General features: G+C 41.6%; 1 non-coding gene across 1 annotated transcript; it reads right to left on the bottom strand.

Annotated features, from left to right (window-relative positions):
* Window positions 1-6,980: 6,980 nt before the first annotated feature.
* Window positions 6,981-7,054, bottom strand: TRNAI-AAU. The gene has a single exon. It is a non-coding gene; the product is annotated as a tRNA-Ile (tRNA).
* Window positions 7,055-25,656: the final 18,602 nt, after the last annotated feature.

Raw genomic sequence — 25,656 nt, 5'->3', positions numbered from 1 at the left:
AGAGCTCCCACCCAAAAATGCACCTCCACTCCCACCCTCCAGACATTCTGGGACATCCAGCCTGTACAATTTTGAGAAATAATTTCTGTTGTGTAAACCATCCAGTCAGAGGTATTTTCTTATAGGAACCTTAGCAGACTGATATAAATGTTAATAGCTAGGGCACAGTTTTGTGTCAAGTTTTCCTAGTTATGTAGTTGTTTTATTATATTTTGGGGGGAAATTCTGGGAGACTGATTGTCTTTAGCTATGGAAAAACTGATATTTGTTAAATCCCATATGACTGATTTTTTAAAAAAATATTCTGGGGAATTCCCTGACAATCCAGTGGGTAAGACTCCCTGCTTCCACTGCAAGGGGCTCAGGTTAGATCCCTGGTCAGGGAACAAAGATCCCACATGCCGAGTGGTGCGGCCCAAACAAAACAAAACTATGAATATAGCCCATTCAGCTATTTGTTTTCTTTTTAGACTTTTATTTATTTCTGGCTGTGCTGCCCGAGCTTTTCTCTAGTTGCGGAGAGTGGAGGCTACTCTCCATTTGTGGCCACGGGCTTCTGTCTGAGGTGGCTGGTCTTGTTGTGAGAGTGAAAGTCACTCCATCGTGTCCGACTCTTTGCAACCCCATGGACTATCCAGTCCATGGAATTCTCCAGGCCAGAATACTGGAGTGGGTAGCCTTTCCCTTCTCCAGGGGATCTTCCCAACCCAGGGATCAAACCCAGGTCTTCCACATTGCAGGATGTTTCTTTACCAGCTGAGCCACAAGGGAAGCCCAAGAATACTGGAGTGGGTAGCCTATCCCTTCTCCAGCGGATTTTCTTCCAGACCCAGGAATTGAACCCAGGTCTCCTGCATCACAGGCGGATTCCTTACCAGCTGAGCTTGTTGTGAAGCACAGGCTCACGGGCACAGCGGGTGTCAGTAGGAGTGGCATGTGGACTCTAGTTGTGTTTCCCAGGCTCTCGAGCACAGGCTCGATAGTTGTGGCCTGTGAGCTTAGTTACCCTGACACACGTGGGCATGTGAGATCTTCCTGGACCAGGGATCGAATTTGCATCTCCTGCATTAGCAGGCACCAGTAAAGCATCTACTTGCAATGCAGCAGGCATGGGTTCCATCTCTGGTTTGGAAGACCCCCTGGAGGAGGAAAGGGCAACCCATTCCAGTATTCTTGCCTGGGAAATCCCATGGACAGAGAAGCCTGGCCGGCGACAGTCCATAGGATCACAAACGGTTGACGCGACTGAGCACACATACATAATAATTACCACTGAGCCACCAGGGAAGCCCCCCATTTGGTTATGCTGATTCTTAAAATATTTGGACTTTTTCAATTACTTTCTACTTGTATCCTTTTTCTTTTATCTTACCATTTTTTAATTTAATATATTTGGTCACTTTTTCAGGCTCCATTTTTTCTCCTCTTCAAATGTATACACTCTACTTTTAATCTCTTTTTGATTACCACTGAAATTTTATCATGCATGTTGAACACACAAAAAAACTTAATCTTTATCCTAAACAAAGTATGACCTTGTCTTTTCTCTCTGGGTGTTCAGGATATTTTCTTTATCCCCAAGTCTTCTAGTTTTATTAAGATATGCCTTAGGGAATTTCTTTTGATATATCTTGTTTGGGACAAGTTGTCCTTACTAGGTCTATGGATCTGTTTTTTAATCTTTTCTGAGAGATAAAATATTGCCTTTCCTCCATTCCTGTCATGCTGCCTGGGGATTTCCCTGGAGGTCCCTTAGAGCAGTAAGACTCTAAGCTTCTAATTCAGGGGGTGAAGGATGATCCCTGGTTAGGGAACTAAGATCTTATAGGACCAGAGTGGTGGCCAAGAAAAAGTCCTTTTATGCTGTCTATGCGGGGCTTATAATTTTATGTTCCAAAGTCTTTTAAATTCTTTTTTTGTATTTTCTCTTCTCCTTATTCCCTTTTTGTTATATTCCAGACAAAATTTTTGGATATATCTCTCAGTTAACCAGTTCTCTCCTTATTGCATAAAACTGATGTTTAAGTCATCCACAGAATTTTTTATTGCAACAACTATATTTTTTAATTTCTAGGAGACTTTTTTCTAGCATTTTTTCTATTGCCAATAATTTCTTGCTGAATACTCAACTTTATATCAAATATTTTCAAATATTTTACTTGTTAAATCATTTCACGAAGCTGTGAAATATCTCCACTGAGTTAAACATCTGCAGTTTTTATGAGTCTAAATCTGTTATTTCTTGTTTTTGTTTGCTGATGCTAACAGCAGTGATGTGGGTAATATTGTTTGTGAGTCGATTGTTGTTGTTTAGTTGCCAAGTCGTGTCCAACTCTTTAGTGACCCCCATGGCCTGTAGCCCACCAGGCTCTTCTGTCCATGGGATTTTCCACGCAAGAATACTGGAGTGGGTTGTCATTTCCTTCTCTAGGGGATCTTCCAGACCTAGGATCAAACCTGCATCTCCTGCTCGGCAGGTGGATTCTTTAATTGCATCGCCTGGGAAGCCCTTGTGAATTGATCACTTGATCTTAATTGGGCTGAGTCCTTTAGGACTCACATACTTATTAAATCCAATGTGACTCTTTTTTTCTTGAACCTTTTAGTCCATTTGGTTATCTTGACTGTTGTTCTTATGAACTTTTTCTATTAATTTCTTCTTGTCCCATTTCTCTTTCTTCTTACCATACATATATATATTTAATATTTATTTATCTGGCTGCTTGAGGTCTTAGTTGTGGCATGTGAGCTCTTTTAGCTGCACCATGTGGGATCTAGTTCCCTAGCCAGGGACTGAACCCAGGCCCCATGGATAGAATTCCATGCCCTCATTGAGAGCATGCAATCTTAACCACTGGACCACCAGCAAAGTCCTTCTCTTACCATTTTTGTATTGAATATATTTGATCTTTTTTTATTCTCATTTTTTTTTCTCTCATTCAAAATTATACATCGTACCTTTAATCTCTCTTATTGGTTAGCACTGAAACTTTCCAGGCATGTTAAGCATAATAAAATCAAAAGCTAAACAACACTTTCATCTACATCTTAAATAAGGTGAGGACTTTAGGACATGTTATCTCTGATTGACTTTTCTTAGACTTACGTTACCTCAGGATTCCATCGTATTATTTTCTCTCTGGTTCGCTGAAACAATGTCCCTTCTTCTCTAGCACATTTCTTCAGCTCTGTGGCCTCAGCTTCTGGCTATCCTGGCCTAAATTCCTACGTGTTCCTAATTTGTTCCTAATACTCCTAAGTTCCTAATGACTCCTTAGATGTGTGCCTCAGAAACCCCAGCCCTGTATGCCAAGCTACACTCACATTTATTTCTCAGCAGGCTCTCTTGGAAAATGCTCCTACCTTGCATGAAACCAATGCTACCTCCAAGTGTATGTTTTTTCTAGGCTCTTGTTATTGTGAGGTGAATCTCCCTAGAGCAATGACCATTTGTGATACACTGATTGTGAAGGTTCTATTTTTTATTTCAATCATTATTTCTCTCACATCCAAGACACCTAATTAGTGTTTCTAAGTAAGAACCTGTTCTTGTTTCATAACCACTACTCTTGTTTAGTTCTTGTTTCACATATGCAATTATCTAATTTATTTTTACCTAAAAATTAATTGTTCAGTTTTTGCTATATATATAAGACATATATATATATAAGACTAGGTGCTGGAGAATATAGTGATAAATAAAAAAAATTTCTGCCTTCATGAAACCAGTTATAGTGAAGAAAATAATGGCTAACATCATAGTGTGCTTCATACGTTTCAGGCATTCAGTTCAGTTCCGTTCAGTCACTCAGTCGTGTCCGACTCTTCACGACCCCTTGAATCGCAGCACACCAGACCTCCCTGTCCATCACCAACTCCCAGAGTTCACTCAAACTCACGTCCATCGAGTCAGTGATGCCATCCAGCCATCTCATCCTCTGTCGTCCCCTTCTCCTCCTGCCCCCAATCCCTCCCAGCATCAGAGTCTTTTCCAATGAGTCAACTCTTCGCATGAGGTGGCCAAAGTACTGGAGTTTCAGCTTTAGCATCATTCCTTCCAAAGAAATCCCAGGGCTGATCTCCTTCAGAATGGACTGGTTGGATCTCCTTGCAGTCCAAGGGACTCTCAAGAGTCTTCTCCAACACCACAGTTCAAAAGCATCAATTCTTCGGTGCTCAGCCTTCTTCACAGTCCAACTCTCACATGCATACATGACCACAGGAAAAACCATAGCCTTGACTAGATGGACCTTTGTTGGCAAAGTAATGTCTCTGCTTTTGAATATGCTATCTAGGTTGGTCATAACTTTCCTTCCCAGGAGTAAACATCTTTTAATTTCATGGCTGCAGTCACCATTAGTCAATAGCATATTTTTCATATTCTTTAAAAAACAAATAAGTATTTCTGTCTTCCTGGGTGCTAAATATATGTATTAAAAAACATCTTCAAGTTTTCCCATTTATTTCCATTCTTTCATGTTTAAACTCTTCCATAAGCACATCCTGTTTTCCCTCCTTCACATGTTAGATTTCCAGATGCTTGGTCTCTTGTTGCTGTGTTTTCATTTTCTAAGAATGACTTCTTTGCCCATCATGGATTCTATATGACCTCCTTACAAGACCATCCAGTAGGAGCATTAACCCAAATCTTGAGAACTTAAGTTCAGATGATCAATGACCCTTCGATTGCAAACAACTAGATGGCATATTTGATAAAATCTCTCTTGCAAATGTACACTCACAGAAACGTACACATATATACATATATATGCAGATGTTTTCATTTATAGCAGTATAGTCTTTTGAAAGCATTGATCTTTTTTTTTTAAACCACTGTAGCTCTCTATTTGTTTCCTGTTTTGAGATATCTTTCTAATCTATGGAGATACTCTTTCATTTCCAAGCATAAATATGTGTCTAATCATTTTTCTTTAGCTCTTTTCCATCATTTTTATGAGTCTTATGAAAAAGAAGATTTTATTCTATGTTTACCACCCTCTTTAATTGAAGAAGGCGATGGCACCCCACTCTAGTACTCTTGCCTGGAAAATCCCATGGATGGAGGAGCCTGGTGGGCTGCAGTCCATGGGGTCACGAAGAGTTAGACACGATGGAACGACTTCCCTTTCACTTTTCACTTTCATGCATTGGAGAAGGAAATGGCAACCCACTCCAGTGTTCTTGCCTGGAGAATCCCAGGGACAGGGGAGCCTGGTGGGCTGCCATCTCTGGGGTCGCACAGAGTCGGACACGACTGAAGCGACTTAGCAACATAGCAACCCTCTTAAATAAAAAGTCCAGTTTAGATTTCATTTGTCATTTTAGAACCCTTGATGAAAAGTTTACCTCTGTGTTATCAATAGTTGGTTTTTGTTGTTGTTTTTGGTTTTGTTTTGTCATTAGAAATCTCCTCCCATTTTGGCATAAAGTAACATTGTCTCATTTGCTAAAGCATTTCCTTGAGTTGTAAATAATAAGGTGCCCTTCAGTAAGTAAAGCTATTGGAAGTCTTCATGGTTGATTTTACATTTGGAGAGAAATTACAGCTGAGAACATTTCAAGATTGCTCTGCCCGAAGCGAGGTGTCACAACTTTGCAGTACGAACACCATTGTCCTTGCTTGGGTGTGTGACTCTGTTTGTGTTATTTAAACCCTTGAATGCTGGCACTGGTGTCATTGTGAAATGCATGTTTTATCAACGTTAGCCCATGAATTCCTCAAACACCTTTAGTCTTCGATGAGTGATAAGTGGTAAAAATAATTTCATTACAGCTACCATTTGACTTTTATTAAATGCCAGAAGTATAGGGCATGCCTATTCAGGGCCCTCTGTACCAATTATTTCATGATAGAATGAAATCTGCTCAGCATGGGATGCTTCTGAAGTAGGATGAATGCCATCAAATTCTTCAATGAATCCCTCAACACGTGTTTTCATTTCCTTCACATAGATAATGAAAAAGGTACAGATCCCTGTGGGGCCCCACTTGTTATTTTCTGTTCCTTCTTTACCTGAAGATGCCTTTCTATGAATTTATCCTCTGAATAGCAACCTCCAGTTCACTAAGTAGCCACCTCATAGTTGCACAGTATTCCAACTGTGCAAGCAACAGCTGTGAACGAGAGAAATGCATATCATCATAGAGCTTATGGAGCTCAATATGTTAGCTCTGTTTATTCAAAAGACCACCTGTGTTTCTGGGGAAATTGGAGACGTTCCAGAGGAGAATGAAGACGCAGCAGACAGTAATGAAACCTTCAGAGCTGTATGCCGAGGCATCATTGCCTTGGGTTAAAAACAAGGCGCCAGTCCTGCGGGGAACTTGATTTCTAATATCTCTAGCAGAGCATTCTTGGTTCAAGTATTAATTAGCAAGTCGGTGACTCGACTCCCCAGCTCCATTTTCTCACATATAGAGAGGATTTGTAGTCTTGACTGTCATTGGGAGAGAAAAAATTACACTGATATGCCAGGGGAAATGATTCTACTTGCTCCTTTTTTAAAGCTATATTTTTCCATGTTTGGTTTCACATTTGTGGAGGTTATTTTATTGACCATAAATATTGAAAAATATTGTTTTCTCTTAAATAGATAACGACTCTGTCTCATCCAGGTTGTTGAGCAAAACTGAGTTACTTGACCCATCTAAAGTTTTCCTGTTAACTGTGACAAAAGGGGAGAGAAAGGTCGAAGAATGGATGAATGAATGATGCATTGTGATACCTGGTGTTCTTACAATGAAATGAAGTGAAGTGAAGTCACTCAGTTGTGTCCAACTCTTTGTGACCCCACAGACTGTAGCCTACCAGAGATCCCATCCATGGGATTTTCCAGGCAAGAATACTGGAGTGGGTTGCCATTTCCTTCTCCAGGAGATCTTCCTGATCTAGGGATTGAACCCGGGTCTCCCGCATTGTAGGCAGATGCTTTACCATCTGAGCCACTAGGGAGTGGCCAAACGGTAGTCACCACAAAATCTGACCCGTACAGGGATTGAACCTGCGACCTTGGCATTATTAGCACCACGCTCTAACCAACTGAGCTAACCGGCCAGATACCTTCTTATAATAGAGGTTGCCAACAAAGGGAAAGTGCAGAATTTGCCAGCCAGGATATCTAAACTGAGGCTTCCCAGGTGGCACCAGTGGTAAAGAACCCATCTGCCAATACAGGAGACACAAGAGATGCGGGTTTGATCCCTGGGTCAGGAAAATCCCCTAGAGGAGGTCATGGCAACCCACTCCAATATTCTTGCCTGGAGAATCCCATGGACCGAGGAGCCTGGTGGGCTACAGTCCATGGGGTTGGAAAGAGTCAGACCTGGACCCAACTGAAGTGACTTAGCATGCACATATCTAAACTGAGTGTAGCCTCAGGATAGGATAAAGCAAGCACTTCTTTCTCTTTCCACGTGTGTCCTCAATGAGACTGAATTGCAGATCACACCGTCATAGTAACCTAGGGTCACTCTAAGTGAATAGTGCTATTGTTGCTGGATATTTCTACATCTTCTTTACCCCTTTCAAGGTGCTATGGTAATTTCAAGGCATCCCTTCAATACTTGGGTATCTACCTAGCCTGGGTGTCATGGTAACATTTTCTGGGTTGTTTGTTTACACAGCTTCTAAGTGCAGAGCTGTCTCCCCAGAGCATCTCAAGATTATTTCACATTAGAGAAAACAGCTACCTGGGACTGAGCTGATTTATAAGTTGCTTCCTTTAAGTAACCTCCAGAACACACTCTTGTTTCTGGTTTGCCTAGCTTTTTTATGAAAGCGTGGGTACGGGGTGTGGGAGGAAACAAGCTTTGCCAAGTAATATAATGTGGTCTCTGCCCAAGTCCATTGATTCCTTGCACTACAATGTGCTTCTTTGGTATTTTTTGCAGAATCCATGGACTTGGTTTTGAAATGAGGTTTGGTGAAGGTGCAGGTTATAAAAAGAAGTATTAGAGATAAATGTGCTTTTACCTAAGAGTCCAGGTTACTTCTTTGCCAAAAGCTGAAAACCAAGAAAAAAAAAAAAAAAGAATATAGACTTATCAGGGTATTGTAGTGGAAAGCAGAGGGCAAATATGTACAGGATTATAGTGTTATGTAGGAAATAAAAAGTGTGAAAAATGCATGAGGGCAAGAGAAATAGCTCTTGGTTTTTGAAATGTGTTATACATATATGTGCTTTTTTTCTTTCCCTCATTTCCCCACACACACTCCATATGAAATTCTTGATGCTATAAGAGACACTCTTTGCCGCACAATGAGTATTTGTGTGGACCGTATTGTGGGCCAGGGCGGCTGAGCATTCTCGTTCTGGCTAGTTAATTGGGGCTGAAAAGGAAATGCCTAGACTTGCCTGTAAAAAGTTTCCCAACTATTCCTTTTGCAGCTGTTCTACCTGAGAGTGGGTTTATAAGCCAAGATCTGGTGTGGGGTGGCAACAGTGGTTAGGAGGTCCGCCAGCAGAGGAGGCCCCCTTCAGAGACGCATTCCACACCTGTGCTGCAGGAAATAAAATTTCCTTTGTTATTTCTCCCTCTTCTGTTTTCACTAGTGTAACAGTGTGAGTTATTGAAAAGTTAATTGGGGTCCTGTCCTTTTTGCAGACCTGCAGTCTTCCACAAAAAGAAGGAGAAGGTAAGTTTTTCTCCCCTTTAAGCAAAAGTAACATAAGCAGTGGTACTGCAAGAGTGGGTCCAGGGACCAGCGGCATCACCCAGGAGCTTGTTAGAAGTGTACAGTCTCGGGGGACTTCCCTGGTGGTCCAGTGGTTAAGACTCGGTGCTCTCGGGGTAGGGGGCCCGGGTTCCATCCCTGGTCAGCTGTATCTAGGGAACTAGATACTGCTTGCCACAGCCAAGAGTTCACACGGTAGAACTAAAGGTCCTGTGTGCTACAATTAAGACTCGGCACAGTGGAAGAAATAAATATGTGAAAAAAAGAAACGTACGTTTTCTGGAACTTCCTGGTGGGCCAGTGGCTAAGACTCTGCACTCCCAATGAGGGGCTCATGTTCAATCCCTGCTCGGGGAACTAGATCCCGCATGTTGACACTAAAGGTTCTGCATGCTGCAGTTAAGACTAGGTACAGCTAGATAAAGAAATAATAAAAAAAAAAAGAATTGTACATTCTCTAGCCCCACCTCAGGTTGACTGAAGAAGAATCTCTGTGGTAGAGGCCTGCAATCTGTGTTTTAATAAATTCTCCAGGGAGTTTTAGGGTGTGAGAAGGAGTGGTGGAGGGAAGAGACTGCCTTGGCGTTCAGAGTCCGTCACAAGTGTATTTTGCTGGATTGTCCCAGAGAGATGAAAGCGCTTGGCAACTGGTACCCATGCCCCAGGAATGCCCCAATAAGTGGCAGAACCTCTGAGGAGAGGCCCTGGGGACACCTGAAGTCAGATTACCAAACACATGGCTTTGAGAGTGGCAGTGAAGATCCTGGCTCTGACTTTAGCTTGGAAAGTATGGACCCTGCCGGAAGAGCCATCTCTTGGTGTGCCAAGTAATTGTGGGCAATGAGCAACTTGTGGGGAGTCACAGCTCCCCCTGTCCACAGTTCTCAGACTGCCTCAGCCCAGAGTACTCAGATAATCTCAGGAAAGTGAGGGCAGGTCCCCATAAAATGCCTCAGATTGAATTTTCTTCCAATTTTGGCTTGAATGGAGCAAGATACTTCAGTTTCAAAAACAAATACAATATACACTCATGTATATCATAAAAAACACTCATAAGCAGAATAGTAGGAAGAAATAGTTTTCAAGAAGGCTAGTCACATATGGCTTGTTTGAATTGAGATGTGCTGTTAGTGTGAAATACACACTTTATTTGGAAGAGTTAGACTATACAGTGGAAGTGAGAAATAAATTTAAGGGACTAGATCTGATAGAGTGCCTGATGAACTATGGACAGAGGTTTGTGACATGGTACAGGAGACAGGAATCAAGACCATCCCCAAGAAAAAGAAAAAAGCGAAATGGCTGTCTGAGGAGGCTTGACAAATAGCCGTGAAAAGAAGGAAAGCGAAAAGCAAAGAAGAAAAGGAAAGATACACCCATTTGAATGCAGAGTTCCAAAGAATAGCAAGGAGAGATAAGAAAGCCTTCCTCAGCGATCAATGCAAAGAAATAGAGGAAAACAATAGAATGGGAAAGACTAGAGATCTCTTCAAAAAAATTAGAGATACCAAGGGAACATTTCATGCAAAGATGGGCTCAAAAAAAAGACAGAAATGGTATGGACCTAACAGAAGCAGAAGATATAAGGAAAAGGTAGCAAGAATACACAGAAGAACTGTACAAAAAAGATCTTCACGACCCAGATAATTACGATGGTGTGATTACTCTCACTAACCTAGAGCCAGACATCCTGGAATGTGAAGTCAAGTGGGCCTTAGAAAGCATCACTACCAACAAAGCTAGTGGAGGTGATGGAATTCCAGTTGAGCTATTTCAAATCCTGAAAGATGATGCTATTAAAGTGCCGCACTCAATATGCCAGCAAATTTGGAAAACTCAGCAGTGGCCACGGGACTGGAAAAGGTCAGTTTTCATTCCAATCCCAAAGAAAGGCAATGCCAAAGAAGGCTCAAACTACCGCACAATTGCACTCATCTCACATGCTAGTAAAGTAATGCTCAAAATTCTCCAAGCCAGGCTTCAGCAATACGTGAACCATGAACTTCCTGATGTTCAAGCTGGTTTTAGAAAAGGCAGAGGAACCAGAGATCAAATTGCCAACATCCGCTGGATCATCGAAAAAGCAGAGAGTTCCAGAAAAACATCTATTTCTGCTTTATTGACTATGCCAAAACCTTTGACTGTGTGGATCACAATAAACTGTGGGAAATTCTGAAAGAGACAGGAATACCAGACCACCTGACCTGCCTCTTGAGAAGCCTGTATGCAGGTCAGGAATCAACAATTAGAACTGGACATAGAACAACAGATTGGTTCCAAATAGGAAAAGGAGTACGTCTAGGCTGTATATTGTCATCCTGCTTATTTAACTTATATGCAGTGTACATCATGAGAAACGCTGGGCTGGAGGAAGCACAAGCTGGAATCAGGATTGCTGGGAAAAATATCAATCCTCAGATATGCAGATCACACCACCCTTATGGCAGAAAATGAAGAAGAACTAAAGAGCCTCTTGATGAAAGTGAAAGAGGAGAGTGAAAAAGCTGGCTTAAAGCTCAACATTCAGAAAACTAAGATCATGGTATCCGGTCCCATCACTTCATGGCAAATAGATGGAGAAACAGTAGAAACAGTGTCAGACTTTATTTTTTGGGGCTCCAAAATCACTGCAGATGGTGATTGCAGCCATGAAATTAAAAGACGCTTACTCCTTGGAAGGAAAGTTATGACCAACCTAGACAGCATATTAAAAAACAGAGACATTACTTTGCCAACAAAGGTCCATCTAGTCAAGGCTATGGTTTTTCCAGTGGTCATGTATGGATGTGAGAGTTGGACTATAAAGAAAGCTGAACATTGAAGAATTGATGCTTTTGAACTGTGGTGTTGGAGAAGACTCTTGAGAGTCCCTTGGACTGCAAGGAGATCCAACCAGTCCATCCTAAAGGAGATCAGTCCTGGGTGTTCATTGGAAGGACTGATGTTGAAGCTGAAACTCCTGTACTTTGGCCACCTGATGCAAAAGAACTGATTCATTTGAAAAGACCCTGATTGTGGGAAAGATTGAGGGCAGGAGGATAAGGGAATGACAGAGGCTAAGTGGTTGGATGGCATCATCGACTCAATGGACATGGGTTTGGGTGGACTCCGGGAATTCGTGATGGAAGGGGAGGCCTGGCGTGCTGTGGTTCATGGGGTTGCAAAGAGTCGGACACAACTGAGTGACTGAAGTGAACTGAACTGAAATACAAAGAAGAAAATGTAAAATAGTGTATTAAGATTCTTGTTGGTTGCATGTTGCAAAGAGTCGGACACAGCTGAGTGACTGAAGTGAACTGAACTGAAATACAAAGAAGAAAATGTAAAATAGTGTATTAAGATTCTTGTTGGTTGCATGTTGAAATAATATTTTCGATATTTTGAGTTATTGATTTAAATAAAATATGTTTTTAAAATTTAAAAAAGAAGGCATGTCCAATATGAGAAGAATCTTTTTCCTGCTCTGTTCAGAATAAAAATAGTGAATTCTTACATCTGAAATCTTCGGAGAATTGTCCCACAGGAGGTTTCTTAGCAAGTTCTGGTTAACTAGCCAGCAAAAATGCAGGAGACGTGGCTCAGTGGTAAAGAATCCTCCTGTCAATGCAGGAGACCTGGGTTCAATCCCTGGGTCAGGATCTTCCCGTGGAGAAGGAAATGGCAACCCACTCCGGTATTCTTGCCTGGAGAATCCCATAGACAGAGAAGCCTGGCCAGTACAGTCCATGGGATGGCAAAAGCTGACAAAAAGGAAAACATATATTCCCTTTATTTGTCTCTGTATGAAAAAATTTTTAAATGCAGTTGTATAGAATGAGAGGAAATGGACTTGTTATGACTGGTTGCTTTAAGGTTGAGCTGAGAACCTCATCTGTGTTACAGTAAAAAGATGAGACTTTTTAGTGGGAGCCTTGGACTTGACGCTTAGCTGTATGACCTGAGACTAGGTGACTTTATATTTCTGTGACTGGGTTTCACCATTGTCTTCTAAAGATTCCTTTCATAAGATTTTTATATAATTCACTCCTTCTCAGGATAAAGTTTTCTTCTTTGGTATCACCGACTGAGAATGGCCTTCCCTGACCTCCATATTTAAAATATGCCCCTCTCTTCTCCCAGTGCTGTTCTGTCCCCTTCTTCTGTTTAGCTTTTTCTTGGCATTTACCTGAAATTGTGTTATATATTCATACCCTTGCTTGTTTATAGCCTGTTTTCTGTTCTAGAAAGTAATCTCCATGAGGGTACAGAAATCTTTTGTATCTTATTCATCCTTGTACCTCCTTGAGTAGAAGATTGCTAGGCAACAGTAGGCTCTCATACGTATTGGTTGAATGAATAAATGATCTATAATATGGTTACATAGCCTAGATCTTCTGGTACTTTTGTGATGATTTGTTGTTGTTGTTTAGTTGCTAAGTTGTGTCGAACTCTTTTGAGACCCCATGGACTGTAGCCTACCAGGCTCCTCTGTCCATGGGATTTCCCAGGCAAGAATACTGAAGTGGATAGCCATTTCCTCCTCCAGGGGATCTTGCCAACCCAGGGATGGAACCTGCATCTCCTTCATTGGCAGGAGGATTCTTTATCACTGAGCCACCAGGGAAGCCCTTGTGATGATTAGATGAACCAAGCTAGGTGGACGCATGTGCATGTCTTTGCGGAAGTTACCTAGTAATAGGGTTGAGGACGTGGGCTTTGGAGTCAGAGAGCTTAGGTTTGATACCTGGTTCTATTGTTGGCCAGTAAGAGTAACCTGGGGCAGGTTATGTATCCCTGTTGGCCCATTTCTTGTCTGTAAAATGGACTAATTACACCTGAGTTATGGGCTTGGTATGAAAATTAAATAAAATAATGTAGGCTTAGCAAAGTGCACACTGCTTATGAAATAGAGTAAATGAATGAAGCTCATGGAAGTAGTTTGATAAAGGCATAAACCTCCGGCAATGTAAAATGTTATCATTCATATAATTAATAATAATAAGCTCCAATGTACCTCCTGTATGAGGTCCTAATGCCTATTTCACACAGGCAGAGGAACATCCCCAGCAAACTTTGTAAGAACTGCCCACATCATATGCTGTGAAACACTGAACACAGCCTTTCCCAACTCCAGTGTCCTGTGAAAACATTTATTATAACCTGTCTCACATGAGGGAAGAGAAACAACCCCAGACTCTGGAATGCATGTCACATGACCTCTATTCTAATTCTTGGTCTGTCACTAATATGCTTTGTAATTCTTGGCAAAGTAATAATTTCTAGATCCCAGCATTTTCATCTTCAAAATAAGGACATAGAGTAAGTAGATGATTGTGATGGCTTTTTTCAGTTGTAAATATTCCATTAACATACTTTCTTATACCTTATTTATAAGGGACTTTTATTTTGATTTCCCGAGACCCCTTTAAACCACATCATGGACCAGCCAAGTGATCCTGAAACATCAGCTTAACACCTCCTATTAAAAACTCCAGGACCTCACAGAGCTTCATTCCTGATGCTGTAACTTTTATTAAGATACCTTATTGAAATTGGAGGTTGTAAATATTTAAGCTGCAGTCATTCAGTCTCCAGTTTTTTTTAATATTGGGAGGACTTTAAAATATTGATATTTGATAGGAGAATCAGGGGTGTGAAGTTTTCTTTTCCTAAATGAAGTTTAATTTTATTTCATGAGAGAAACATTTTTTAAAAAATGGTATTATAAAAGGATTGTGGGAAGTAGAGTCAGAGTGGGAGATGCTGCCCAAATGGGCTTAGAATCAGCACTTTCGTTTCAAAGATGCTCTGTAGAACATATGAGCATGAGTCAAACGAAATAAAAAGAGTCCATATAACATGTCTTATAAAATAAATTTCCAAAAAGGAAAAACTTTAAAAATTTTTTAAAAATGTTTAAAAAAATATTTTAAAATGTTTTAAAAAAACATTTTATGTATTTATTTATGGCTGCATTGGGTCATCGTTGGGGCACAGGGCTCAGTAGTTTGCTGTAGCTGATGCACGTAGGGTTAGTTGCTCTGCGGTGTGTGGAATCCTAGTTCCCCGTGCCTGCATGCTCAGTCACTCAGTCGCATCCAACTCTTTGCAGCCCCCATGAACTGCAGCCTGCCGGGCTCCTCTGTCCATGGGATTTCCCAGCAAGAGTATTGGCGTGGATTACCATTTCCTTCTCCAGGAGACCTTCCCGACTCAATGTCCTCTTCATTGCAAGGTGGATTCTTAATCACTGGACCACCAAGGAAGTCCCATGAAAGTGAGAAACTTTTAAACAGATGTCAAGCTGTCCATCTGCCTGACTCTTCTTGATTCAAAAAACAAAGAGCTCCGCATCAAAGGCCTCCTGGCTGACCATCATTTCTTTCAACAGTAGACAGAGAAATCCTATGGAAACCAGGTTCAGTTCAGGGTTCCCTGGCCCTCGTAAGCTGCAAAACCTCAGCTCCTGATTTGGCTGATGCGCTTCCCTGAGGCCATGAAGTTTATTCTTGAGCCCTTAAAAATACTAAGACTCTCCATGGCTTTGAGCCACTTTCTTGAACTGATTTTTCCCCTTCTTGTCCTCCAATTTGATAATTGCCTGGATTACACAAACTGATACTTGATTGTTCCCAAACATATTCCTGATATACATACAAAATGATGCTTGGTTTATTATTTATGTAAGTCTTTCCACTTATGTCAAAATTTCTTATATTTTTGTCTTCTCACTTATCTCAAAAGTTATTATATTTGGGGACTTCCCTGGGGTCCAGTGGTTAGGATTTAGCCTTCCAATACAGAGGGTTTGGGTTCAATCCTTGGTTGGGGAGCTAAGATCACACATGCCTCATGGCCAGAAAACTTAAACATAAAACAGAAACAATGTTGTAGCAAATTCAATGAAGACTTTAAAAATGGTCCACATTAAAAAAAATTTTTTTTAAAGTTATTATGCTTTATTGGTATCGCTCACCAAAATCTTGAGCTGATGATCAGAAGAGGTTATAGAGAGAGGAAACACTTGAAAAACGGGTTGATGAAGTGACTGGATCTGCAGAGAACCAGCATGACGTTCCATGTTGCATGGCTACCCAATGTTAATGTGTACTGATGAGCACCAAGGTGATAGAGGTCTTTTTAAAAAAGGAGATAAGAGGCTCAATAGAGCATTTTAATGCAGCCTCATCTCACTCATCCTCAATTATTAGGGCTATGTTCGCTACTGTTTTTTAAAAATGTGCATGCAAATGGGATCATTAGTCTATAATTAATGCTGCTTGTCCCAGGGAGCTCCACAGTGGCCTCTGGGTGATATGAAGGACACTGTCTGCATTGGTTGCCCTGTGTTCTCACTACTGTTATTTACTGTGTGCAGTGAGCATGGGCATTACATGGGCTTCTGTTCCCTGCCATGCTTCGGCGCTTCCTTCCCATGAGCAGGCAGTCTAGTCAAATTTAAAGGGATCCCACTCTTCCAAAGAGATCAAAACAAGTGTTCCAAGAGCATTTTATATTTTTCTTGTGCATATCAAGTGCCTTGCTAAGTGCCTTCCTGTATAGAATTGAGTCAGGCCTTCATCCGGGCTGTTGTCCATTTGAGGGAATAAAAGTGTCCAACCACAAACAAAGGCTCAAACTTGTTAGCATATGATTTTGCATATGATTTGCATGTTAATGGCCGGATGTCAAAACACACAGTCATCTACCTGTCCCTGTTCCTTCCCCTCTATTGTCAAGATGGGCTGATTAGTCTTATTAAAATTAACTCTCAGGCTTCTCCCAGTCTCAACCCCAACAAAATGAAAAGCAGTGACAGTGACACAAGATGTTGTAAATTGTTCTGATTCTGCTGCAGGATCTGTCATCGTGATGGTAAAAAGCTAAAGTGAAGAAGTCAGTTGTATGGATGAAATTTTCAAATTTGAGATGGGAGATTGATTTTTATTAACCTTACTCTCTAAGCCCAGAGAGGTTTTTTCTTCTTCTCATTACCCTAAAACTCCTAAGAACAGCTATTTGGATGTTCTATCACTTAATCCCTTCCAAATGGTTTTAGTTTTAAACTAACAAAGAAAATAAATAAATCTGTGATCCATACATAAGAGGGGCTCATGTTTCTGTACAACTAAATATTTCAGATGTTTAGGAATAAAAATAAAGGAAACATATCAAGTAGAAAATTCTAATGAGGAGCATATTTGTCCAAGGATGGCATCCTAGACATCATTTTGATGGGGAAAATGAAGGTTTGTTAGTGTAAGGTATTTCCCTCAAATTAGTAGCAGAGAAAGTCACTGCATCTGGAAATACTTGCTAATAAGGGTGAGATGTTTGATTTCAGAGTCCAATTAATTCAAAAGTGACTTGTGCTTTCCAGCATAGTTAGATCTGGTACATACAACCACACACACACACACACACACACACACACTCCTCCATGATAATTTAAAGAATTGCATTCTAAAAGAGATTAGTCCTGGGTGTTCTTTGGAAGGAATGATGCTAAAGCTGAAACTCCAGTACTTTGGCCACCACATGTGAAGAGCTGACTCATTGGAAAAGACTCTGATGCTGGGAGGGATTGGGGGCAGGAGGAGAAGGGGACGACAGAGGATGAGATGGCTGGATGGCATCACCGACTCGATGGACACGAGTTTGAGTAAACTCCTTGAGTAGGTGATGGACAGGGAAGCCTGGCGTACTGTGATTCATGGGGTCGCAAGTAGTCGGACATGACTGAGTGATTGAACTGAACTGAATTGAACTGAATTAGGGAAAATGGAAATGTTTGTGTATTGCTAAGAGATTCAAAGTTATTGTTAAGATGATAGGCACTCTGCAGGAATACAAAGAGACACAACGACATCCTCACCCTCACTTCAGCTCTGCTCTGGCTGGGAAGACAAAGCAAGCCCATGTAGTGTTAGTTGCTTAGTCATATTTGACTCCTTGCAACCCCATGGACTGTAGCCTGCGGGGAGCCAGCGGGAGGCACTCCGCCCGTGGCAAAGGTCATGAGGAAGGAGGCTCGACATACGCAAAGGCGGGATCGAGCCTCAGGAGTCCCCCTGGAAATCCTCGAGCATCTACCCCCATAATCAGAGCCTGCCTACTTTATTACTTTGTGCTCTCACCTACACCTCTGACTTTATGGGGGGCTGTCCCCCACCACCTCTTTCAGAAAAAGAGTTAACTTAGAGCTCCAGTTAATAAAAACTCCTGGACGTGACAAGAGTGTTTTAACCTACAAACTCCTCTGAAGGTTCTCTAGCCTGCCTGACAGGCTTGTCTGGCCACATGTGATTGCTCACAGCCTCCCAACCATGAGAGGCACGAGATGCTTTAAACCTTCTAAAAACAGGTTCCTTAGAAAAGTTAGAAAACCATTTGTATAAGTATAGTGGGCTGATTAGAAATTGTATTGGTGAAGGGTTTTTCATTTGTTGAGCCAATGTTTGTTGCTAAGTCTCCACATCCCCTGCCCTTACACACATTAATGAATATATAGAAGAAATAAGTATTAACCTTTGATATTAATCACATTAGACCTTAGGCTAAGTAAATTCTTTCCTTAATTAAAACCCACTACACCCTCACCCTATAGGAATGTAACTTTATCTGGTACCTTCGGAAGGTGGAGTCTTTTTTAAGAATTATCACCCCTGGAGAAATAAGTGTCATGGTTGACTGACCGCTGTCACAAGGAGAGGGTCATAAATTGTCAGCAGGCCCCCTGGCCAGAAGATGATGTAACACCCCTAAGACCTCTGTATACATTTGTATGAAGCACCTGACTTTGATAAAAGTCAGGACTGCTGACCCTGCGTGACTTTTGCATAACATCTCAGTGTATAAAAGTAGACCCTGGAAAATAAAGAATGGGGATCAGTTTCTTGAAATACTGGTCTCCCCATGTCGCTCTGTCTCTCAAACTCTGGCTGAGTCTCCATCTGGAGCGCGGAGCCCGCCATGCTTACTAATTATGCTTGGGCTTCTAAGATCCGACCGGGGAGGCTTCAGTGTCTCCTCTCCTTCGGGAGAACGGAAGGACGCCTGCGGCCTACATAAGTGGTGCAAGCTTCTTGTCTTGAAGTTTTATTGGTTTCCCGCGTAAACCAAGCTACTCAGCCTCTTTTCTCCACTGAATTTTCCTACTGAGCTATCCTCATTCTATTACTCTTTACATCTCTAATTAATATCTAATTGAAGCTATTGTATCCTGATCCTCGCCGACGCCGTCCCTGCTTCGAACTCCCTGGATCAGCCAGGGCTGGACCTCGGCAGTAGCCCATCAGGCTCCTCTGTCCATGGAATTCTCCAGGCAAGGATACTGGAATGGGTTGCCATTCCCTTCTCCTGGGTATATTCCCAACCCAGGTCTCCTGCATTGCAGGCGGATTCTTTACCATCTGAGCCACCAGGGCCTGGGAGAAACTCATAACTCATATAAGAGTATAGCTAATGTTTTACAGACCATAAGTACCTAAGATTCTGAGGAAGTGTGGTGTTAGAAAAGGTTCTTCATGAGTCTCAGGATATAGCAAAGGCAATTATAATATTACTCATGTATCCATTCTACCTAGCTTATATTTATTGGGGGCCTATGATTTAGGTACTACACGAAATGCTAGATGTAAAACAATGAGTGGAGCACAGTTCATTTCCTGATTCAATAATAACTAATAAATCATTTAATTTGAATAATATAGATGGGTTTATGGAACTCTTCTTGTAGATATTTGATATTTAATTATATGATCAATCCAACCTTAAGATGATGGTATTTATTACCTCCAGTTTTTGATGAACATAACTACAAAGAGGGAAGTGAATTTTCAAAGTCTCACAGCAGTAAGGTGGCTGAAACTGGACTTGAAATCTGGTCTTCTGGTTTCAAGGATATGGGAGGAGAGCAGTCTAATTGGAGTGAAGGTTTCATCCATAAGAGAAGTAGAAAAAAGTGTCTAAAAAATTCATTGAGGGTAAGATTAGGCAAACTCTTAAAGGAAAGGTTAAGAAATTTGGAAATGGGCCCTATTACATTTTGAAGGGAGACATCTTAGTAAAGTGAACACTGTAGTAATGCAATTAATCCTGGGGTGGTAGGTACAGTTAGCCGAAGATGGAGAAATTGTTGCCAACAGGTCAGCCATGATCCCATCACAAGGTGAGAGCTCCGTGTATTCCAGCATTGGGTACAGCTGACCTTCATGGCTAGAGGTTGCCACAGAAATGGGAATAGAGGAGCAAATATAAGGATGGTGGGGTTTTTTTTATGTACTATAATTCTGTTTATTAAGAAAGTGATTCTAATTTATTAGTATATTCATTATGATATGCACATCTTGGTTTTTTGTTTTCTTGCCTTTCAGTTTTTAAATATTTATTTTTATTTATTTATTATTGTCATCTGGCTGCACTGGGTCTTAGCTGCAGCATTTGCACGATCATAACTGTGTCATGCATGTTCTAGTTCCTTGACTAGGGATTGAACCTGGACTTGCTGCATTGGGAGCACATTCTTAGCCACTGTACCACCAGCAAAGTTCCTTGCCTTTCAGTTTTATTTATTTTTAACTTGGAGTGTAAGTGATGTAACATTATATAAGTTTCAAATGTAAAACCTAATGATTTGATATCTGTCTATATCACAAAATGATCACCACAGTAAGTCTAGTTAATATCCATCACCGTACATAGTTACACATTGTTTTTTCTTGTGATGAGAACTTATAAGATCTACTCTGTTAGTTGCTTTCAAATATGCATTATAGTATTAACTGCAGTTGTCATGATAGAGATTACATTCCCATGACTTATTTATTTTATAGCTTGGAATTTTGTACTTTTTGAACATCTTTCCCCATCACCTCCCTTAACTTCCACCTCTGGAAATCACCAATCTGTTCTTTGTATTTATGAGCTAGTTGGTTTGTTTTGGTTTTTAGAGTCCCCATGTAAGAGAGATATGTAGTATTTGTCTTTTTCTGTAGGAATGCATATTGAGAAATAGTTGACAAGTGATAACTGCTTGGATATGAGCTTTGGAATCAAGGAAAGGTTAAAGCTTGTGTTCAAATTTTGAACTGAGAGTTTGACAGTGCATGTTGTCCTAACCACAAACAAAGAAGTAGAAGCAGTTGGGAGGAATTTTATTTCAGGGAGAGATGATAGGCCTACTTTTGGGGTGTTGAGAAGGAAATGATATTGTAATAGTCAGTAGGTAACACACAGTTGGGCTTCCCTGGTGGCTCAGATGGTAAAGAATCCACGTGCAATGCAGGAGACCCCGGTTCAAACCCTGGGTCAGGAAGATCCCCTGGAGGAGGAAATGACAACCCACTCTAGTATTCTTACCTGGAGAATTCCATGGACAAAGGAGCCTGGTGGGCTACAGTTCATGGGGTCCCAAAAAGTCAGACAAAGAATGAGTGACTAACATATACAGCACACAGTTTTCAGTTGATGTTGAAGGTCTGGGTTCAAGGGAGAGGGTTGGAGGGGTGGACTTGAGAGTATTCCTGTAGATCACCATTTCCACAGTGGAAACTTGCCGTGAGATGATATCTGAAGGAACTGTGGAGAGTGAAATGAGCAGAGGGCTGAGGACTGAGCATTGTCCAAACAACTGTGGATTCATGATGAATAATTATCCTCTTTCTGACTGATCCTCAATAATTCAGGTCTGCCAACGTTAGCCTTCTTATGTCTCTGCACGCTTCGAGTAGCTAATGAATACAGTTCTGGACAGAGAGATGGCCATAAGAAATGTTTCTCCCAAGTCATCCTGGGTTTTCTCCCTGGACCAAAGGAAAGAAGTGCTTATTTAAGAGCCAGGGGGTAGAATCATGACATGCCCTAATAATATTCAATAAGGTAGTTGTGGTATGATAAAAAATAAATATTTGACCTTTGTCCTGGTTCCTGGCACAGAGCTCCTAAAACCTGGCAAATCTGAGTGATAACAGTGGCTTTTTTCATGCTAATGAGATGACTCCTGGTGGGGACTCCTAGCTTCTGCATGGGGACCGGTCACCAAAACCAAGATAAGATTGGAAGTTTGGATATTTCAGTGCTCTCTCCTGGCTCCCATCTCTGGGAGGAGAGAGGGTTGAAGATTGAATTCAGTCACCAAAGGCCAATGATTTAATCAATCATGCCTACATAATGAAAGCTCCATGAAAACTTCTAAACAACAGAATTTGCAGGGCTTCTGGGCTGGTGAACACATCGGAGTGGTGGGAGCATGGAGCGTCTGCAGAAGCTGTGAAAGCCCCGCACAGACAATCCCCCCCACCAGCCCCCTGCCAACCGTACATTGCCAGGTGAATCTCTGCTTTTGCGTGTTCCTGAGTTGCATCCTTTATAATAAACCAGTGCATGCCTGAGTGTTCAGTCGCTTCAGTTGTATCCAACTCTTTGTGACCCTATAGACTGTAGTCTGCCAGGTGCCTCTGTCCATGGGATCTCCCAAGCAAGGTAGCCATTTCCTCCTCCAGGGGATCTTCCTGCCCAGGAATCAAACACGCGTCTCCTTCATTGCAGGTGAATTCTTTATTGCTGAGCCACCAGGGAAGCCCTAATAAACTAGTAGTAGTAAATAAAGCACTTTCTTGAATTTTGTAAGTTGTTCAAGTGAATTACCAAACCTGAGTGGGAGGTGGTTGGAAACACTGAATTTGTAAGGAGTCAGGAAGAAGTGTGAGCAGTCCGGGTACCCCATTGCTGCTGGTGTCTGAAATGAGAGCAGTCTTGTAGAACTGAACCCTTAAACTTTAGGGTCTGATTGTAACTCTGGGTATTTAGTACCAAAATCAAATTGAATTGTTAGACACCCAGTTGGTGTCTGAGGATCAGATAACTGATGGGTGTTTGTAAAGACACCACATATTTGGTGTCTTTTCTGATATTTGGTGTCATCAGAAAAAGAAAAATCTCTCTGCAGTCCTGGAGGGTGTTGAGTTGATCAGTAATATTCATAAATTCTGGGAATTCATCGTTCTTACTCTGTTCTGACCAACATGGGTGTATTCTGACTCCTAGCCATGAATGTCACTTTCTGTCATCATACATCAACAGTGCTGCAGAGAATTCATAGAGAAGGTAGCCAATGATCTTCTAAAAATTTTTTATTAGGGTATAGTTGCTTTACAATATTATGTTAGTTTCTGCTGTATGTACATGGAAGTGAATCAGTTATATGTATACATATACCCCTTCCCTCCTTTTAAAAATATTAATTTATTTGGCTCCTCTGGGTCTTAGCTGTGGCACACAGGATCTTCAATCTTTAGTTGCAGCCTATGGGGGATCTAGTTCCCTGACCAGGGATTGAACCTGGGCCCACTGCATTGGGAATACGAAGTCTTAGTCACTTAACCACCAGGGAAGTCCCCAAATCCCCTCCATCTTTGACCTCCCCCTTCCCATCGTTCCCCCATCCCATCCATCTAGGTCACCACGGGGTACCAAGCGGAGCTCCCTGTGCTACATTAAATTGAGTGGTGACAGAAGTCAGTTCTAAGTATAAGGAGTGAAACTGATTTTGAGGATAGGGAGAGCAGGTAGGCAGATCACTTGCTTGAAAACCATTGGCAGAAAAGACAGGACCTGAATGGCCCAAACAATCTGCAGGCATCCTTGACTCAGCTGACTGCTCTTTGGAGCTCCTCTGTAGGGAGTGCTATAATTCCACCTCAAATATGTGAATGACAGTGGTATTACAAGTGTGATTGCTATAACAGGAATGGATTCAACATGGGAAAGATAGTACAATGAGAAATTGTAGTGGCTATGGAGAAGAACAGGAAGGTGTGTCAAAGATGAAAAATAAGCAATATTTATTAGCCTGTAAGGGGCTTCCCAGGTGGCCCCAGTGGTAAAGAACCTGCCTGCCAATTCAGGAGACATGAGAGATGGGGGTTCGATCCCTGGGTCTGGAAGATACCATGGAGGAGGGCATAGCAACCCACTCCAGTATTCTTGCCTGGAGAACTCCATGGACAGAGGAGACTGGCGGTCCATGGGGTCACAAAGAGTCAGACACAACTGAAGCGACTTAGCACGCATTAGCCTATAAATATGGTGAACTTCAGTTTCAGTGCGTAAGATTTGTGTAGTCTTGGGAAGGAGCACAGAGATGGTTCAACTAAACCTGCTCATTTGACAACTGGAAAAGTGAAGGAGCTTTTCTGGATTTTGTGACTACTTAGTAGTAAGCCTGGAACTACAGCTTAGGGACCTCACTCATATATTCTTTCCCCTCCCCACTGCCTTCATGATTTTGTACCTGCTTCTGGCCATGTGGATACCACCTGTCTCCTGACAAACTTCCCACCTCTATGCTTTTGATCATGCTATTTCTTAAGCTTGTTCTACACTCTTAAGTCTCTGTGAAATCCTGTCCTTTGAGATTTCTTTAAAATTTTACATCTTCCACAAAGAATTCCCTGAACACCATTCTTAACAGTTTTCTCCTTCTGAACAGTTCTAGTGCATTGATTTATTCTTGTGTTATTCTTATTTATGCACAGCTCCAAATGCCTCCAGATCATGAGTGCCATTGGAAGGAATATGCCTTACACATATTTGCTCTCTCTACAGGAACTCTTACATCTTTCCATATGGGCTTTGTTTCTATACCTTCTTCTTGATGATGATGGTAAGGGGTGTTTTTGGTCCAACTAAATTATTTTAGTACCAGCTAACTCCAGTGACCTCTTCCTTTTTAACTGGTCTTCCTGAAACATTGCTCCCATGGATCCACATTACCAAAGGGACAATATAACGATGACAGGAGCTGAAGAGTAAATTAGTTTGCATGTATTGAGAATGGTGGTTAATTAATTGGCTGTGCCAGATCTTAGTTGCAGCATGCACGTGCTTAGCTGTTCAGTCATATCCAACTCTGTGATCCCATGGACTGTAGCTCACCGGGCTCCTCTATCCATGGAATTTTCCAGGCAAGAATACTGGAGGAGGTTGCCATTTCCTCCTCCAGGGGATCATCCCGACCAGGGATTGAACATGTCTCCTGCATTGGCAGGCAGATTCTTTACTACTGCACCACCAGGGAAGCCCCTGGAATATTGCAGCATGTGGTAGCTAGTTTCCTGACCAGGAATCGAACCCAGGATCCCTGCATTGTGAGCAGGGAGTCTTAGTCACTGGCCTACCAGGTCCCCAAGGACAGAGGTTAATTTTAAAACCTCATTAATAAGGACTTCCTCTAGACAGAAGCTTAGACTTAAATTAATAAACTTCTCATAACAGGCATTCCTGAAAGGCTTTTCTCATGCAGGGCATATTTTATTAACTGTTCTGTGGGTTATATGAATACATTTCAGAGAGAACTGGATTAGGACTGAAAAATTCAGTGGGCTTAAATCACAAGAATGTGTCTCAATAATGGAAACGGCCTTTTGTGGAAGAAGTGCTACTAATCTGATTTAGCTTCAGGAGCACAGGGCAGACCCTCTACCCACTCACCTCCCAAGCTGTCAACATCATTTCTCACTGATTATTAACATTAGAAATCATATTACAAAGTTGTAATTGTTTGAAAAGATCTAAAACTTTGCACAGAAAATCATAGAGAAAGCTTACATTCAATACTCCTTTTAGAGATAATACAATATATTAGAGGTAACACATTGACTTAAATTTAAGCCACTTTAAAATAGAGGGTGAAAGTGAAGTGAAGTCGCTCAGTCGTGTCCGACTCTTTGCGACCCCATGGACTGTAGCCTACCAGGCTCCTCAGTCCATGGAATTTTCCAGGCAAGAGTACTGGAGTGGGTTGCCATTTCCTTCTCCAGGGGATCTTCCCAACCCAGGGATCGAACCTGGGTCTCCCGCATTGCCAGCAGACGCTTTACTGTCTGAGCCACCAGGGAAGCCCCAAGATAGAGGCTAGAAGAAGATAAAGAGAAGCTCTGGGGCTTTGATAGGTGGTAGGAGTAGGAAAAAGCATCGCCTGTTATTAAAGACACTATGTACTG

This window comes from Bubalus bubalis, chromosome 2 (genome assembly GCF_019923935.1).
Source record: "Bubalus bubalis isolate 160015118507 breed Murrah chromosome 2, NDDB_SH_1, whole genome shotgun sequence".
Lineage (NCBI taxonomy): Eukaryota > Metazoa > Chordata > Mammalia > Artiodactyla > Bovidae > Bubalus > Bubalus bubalis.
This window is presented reverse-complemented; position numbering and strand designations above follow the sequence as displayed.